Source organism: Borostomias antarcticus, assembly GCF_949987555.1.
Source record: "Borostomias antarcticus genome assembly, chromosome: 1".
NCBI lineage: Eukaryota > Metazoa > Chordata > Actinopteri > Stomiiformes > Stomiidae > Borostomias > Borostomias antarcticus.
The window spans coordinates 8,093,878-8,097,922 of NC_140234.1; the positions used below are offsets into that span (position 1 = coordinate 8,093,878).

The window sequence follows — 4,045 nt, forward strand, 5'->3', positions numbered from 1 at the left end:
CACAAGGTGATATTTCCCCCATGCTGCCCAGGGACATTCACAACAGCTCTTTGTCCTGTAACATCTGGGCCCCGACGCCTGGTTTTAGATAGATTGAATCCAGCTTCGTCAATGAAAATGAGGTCATGACGCAGTGCAGCTGAGCCAAATACCACCAATAGGCCGTTCACACCTCTCATATTGAAATGAATGGAATGCACAAGAACAAGAGCCCTGGATCAGGTCCAAATCCAGCCAGCTTGCTAATAAAACCACCAGCTGACATTAACTAGCCAACTTCAGATAGAAATCTAACAAGGTAGATATGAATAGGCTATTGCAGGATCTTGACTAGTCATAACGTTAGAAGACCATAAACGCAAATGAAAACGCAAGTGCTCATTTTACCATACTTTGGAAAATAAGTACCCTTAAAACACCCTATAGAACATGTAATCTATGGGCTGCAGCTATTGAGTCTGAGAGAAATAATAATAGGCACAAATCCTTATTAAATCCATTTTAATTAATTGCTTTTAACTCTAGCAAGATTGATTATGCTCTCCTAAAGCTATAATCAAAGTTTTGATGACTGAGGCCCAATTTACGGACCCAAATAAGATTGAGTCCACCCAAGAAAAAACAAAACGAATAATTCCCTTTATTTGACAAACCAATCATAGTCTACATACCAGTGATTATACCAATATGAGGTCATTTTAAGATCAATCAAACATCAAAGATAGAGCAGGGGTTCCCAACCTTTCTTCCCCAGAGCCCCCCACTTACACCTGATGGAATTTGCGCTCAAACAAATTTCCCCTTAAATACTCACTCACTACTGTGAGTTTGGTTAGATTAACATCTAAGTGTGCTTTCAAACCTAAAACTTGAGCCTGTACCTAAACTGAATGTCTCTAGTTGGCTGCATGGACCCAAAGCCCCAGCGCTTGATGTCAATATGCGGGATCTCCTCATCTGGATTCTTTAACTCAAAGTCAAAGTACGTGAGCATGAGGAAAACAAGCTGCTTCAGCTCATTGGTGGCGAAGATACGACCAGGGCACATGCTGATTCCAGCCCCCCACGGCATGTTGTAGTACTTCAGCTTCTTCCCGCCCTTGTAGAAATAATTTTTCCTGCCCCCGTCTGGTGTGAGGAAACGGTCATATTTGAATGTGAGCAGATCGGGGTGGATGTCTGGGTCCACCTGAACGGCGGTGTAGGGGAAGAGGGCCACCCTGTCGCCCCCCCTGAGGTGGTAATCTTGTCCGTCAGCCATCTTGAGGCTCATGTCCTAGAGCACGGCCCTTGTGAGGACGGGGGCGGCGGTCAAACGCAAGGTCTCCTCCACGGCGCTGTCCATGACGGGCGTCTTCTGCAGCATGTCCCGGGTCAGGTCGATGAGCGGCCCACCACGCCTCACTTCCTGCCCGGCCTCCTTCAGCACGTCCTCCACCTCCGCCCGGACCGCCCTCATGGCGTCGGGGTGCTTCATGAGATAGAGGAGCAGCCAGAAGGCTGACGGCCCCGTGTTACCCTGGGACGCCCACAGAAGCAGGAACATGTACCTGTCTTGCATGAACTCCTGCATGCCGTGCTCCTCCCTAATCTCCTGCTGATCGCGCACCCAGCCGCTGACGTTGTCTTTGGTGCTGATCTTCTGGACCGACAGCGTGTTCCAGAACAGCCTCTTCAGAAGTTCCACCTCCATCTTCTCCGACGGCAGCACCACCCCGTAGGCCAGCTTGGGGAACAGCTGGTCGTACTTCTGGAACTCAGAGAAGAGCTCCTCAGATTCTACTCTGTCAACTTCCTTGGCTTTCTCCAGGCTCCCCGAGGACTTGGGGGTCTCATTGCCGAAGCTAAGTAGCCCGCCCCGAAGACGATGATGTAGCTGTAGTTGAAAAGCCCGTCCGCCATCCAGATTTGATGGTCCTCGCCTGCCCCCACACTGTGCAACATCAGATTCTGAAGGTTATTCATCATGGCATGTGTCATGACCACCAGACCATCCCCCATCAGGTGCTTGTTGCTGGATATCTGCAACATCTTGTGCTCATCTTCGATGTTGGATTGGTAACCAAACACTTTCAAAACTAGATACTTCGCAAACTCGAAAAAGTCCAGCTTTGTGCGGGCTTCTTTCACAATAGTCCCAAAGGAAAATGGATCTGTGACGAATGTGAAATAAAAGCCCCCCAGCAGCACTGTGAAAATATACCCATGTTTCCTTTTCATTCTCTCCAGGAACTTTGCAGTATCCCTGCGAAACTCCAGGACATGGCCCAGCCAAGGAATGGGTCCCTTATCTAAGGGGGGTTCCCCGGGACGCCTCTGACGGAAGGTCCCCAGGAGATAGAGTCCTCCAAGGAGGAAGGCTAGCAGAGCAAGCAGGAATGGCAGCAGAAAGCCCATCGTCCTCTCCTGTGCTACTCGCAGAGCTAATCTGTTCTCCAGCTCATATTCCTTTGTATTAGTCAAACACTGTGCTCCTCCCCCTTGCACAACAGATACCCGAGTACTCCAGACACTACGTTCTTTAACAAGTTGTTGTCTTCAAGACCCTGCCATGGCCCTATCTCTAAGCACAGCTGATGCCAACTTTTCTGCACTGAAATGGATACATTTCAGTGCGCAACACCATGAACAATGAAAGACTGACTGATATCGGGGTGCTAAGTGCAGTGTTGCCAGCTCCTCTGTAAGGGAAGTAGCTGTTGGTTCTCCCAAAAGTAGAAGTAGTAATCAATTAATTAGCATAATATGCCATTCTGAAAGATGCAAAATGGATAGAAAAGGCTGATCAGGCAGTTTACAAACAAACCATTTAGTCCAGGGGCCTATCCAGATTCGGTACCACCTAAAGTGACCAAATAATATCGGTATTTTGTCTTCCTACATGTGTGTAGTTTATATTTTGGTATGATACACGGCCTATCTACTGTAGTAGCTTAATGCTGGACCAAATACATTTTCTCAGCACCCCAGTACCCCACTTACATTACAATAGGCACTAGCACTAAATGTTAAACATTAACTCCATCCATATGTTAAAAACATACTTTATCGAACACTCAATGTATTTATTTACGAATATCAATGTTTAATCCAGTGGAATTAGGAGAAATGTGAACAGTACAGTAGCCAAAACACACTAACAGAAGCCCTATGAGGAATGTAACAAACTGGACCCACTGGTCCAAGCAGCAGTGGGAGGAGTTAAGGTTAGATATGATAAGTAATGATCATTAGATAAGCTATAATGTAGAGATAAGCAGTTCCTCATACCTAAAATGTCTTCATATCTAAAATATGTCATGAGACATTCCTAAACCCAAAGGAATGAAGCAGAAGTCAATTAAGGTCACAACAGGTGATCATCAGATTAAAAAGGACATGGAGAGGCTGGTGTTTCCATCTTCAGAAGTGTTCATTTGAAAGTGAACCCACAGATAGATACAGTATCTCCAACATAATAAAGAGAACAGGTGAATATAGTTAAAATGATTAATCAGGCCTAGGTCTGTGTTTCAGAAGAACATCTTCACTCTTCATAGTGTTTATAATCTGATAATCTGCATCCTCTGCTTGCAGTTTGAGGTCTCCTAGCTGAGCTCTGTGCAACACCGCCACTATGTGGTTGACTGCTATCATTGCATGTTGATGAAGGTCTTCGGGTGGCCAGTTAAATAGTGTTACAGAAACATGACAATAACTAGAATAGCGCTCAGAGAGCACAGACCTCTGCCTGTGATGCATTTCGTCAGCATGTACAGTTCTTTTTTAGTTTAGCAGTTCTATATGGCCAACTTGAAAATGCATGTTGCAGATGAAATATTGATCACCTTGATAAAGCTGAATCTGTTGTAGTGTGAGACCAAGCTGATCAGGTTGCTGTTCTGGGTTTAAAATGACCCGCCATAGGAATTGAATGGGTAAAATGACCCGCTATAGGAAATGAATGGGTAAGACAATATTATGTTCATCCAGCAGATGGAAAACATCCCCATACACACCCACAGCCACAACTCACCTGGGTTACCCGGGTTCTAGGTCTAAAATG

General features: G+C 45.8%; 1 pseudogene across 1 annotated transcript; it reads right to left on the reverse strand.

Annotated features, from left to right (window-relative positions):
* Positions 1-862: 862 nt before the first annotated feature.
* Positions 863-2,397, reverse strand: LOC311315026 (5-beta-cholestane-3-alpha,7-alpha-diol 12-alpha-hydroxylase-like; annotated as a pseudogene). The gene has a single exon. The product of its transcript is annotated as a 5-beta-cholestane-3-alpha,7-alpha-diol 12-alpha-hydroxylase-like (transcript).
* Between the last annotated feature and the right edge of the window lie 1,648 nt (positions 2,398-4,045).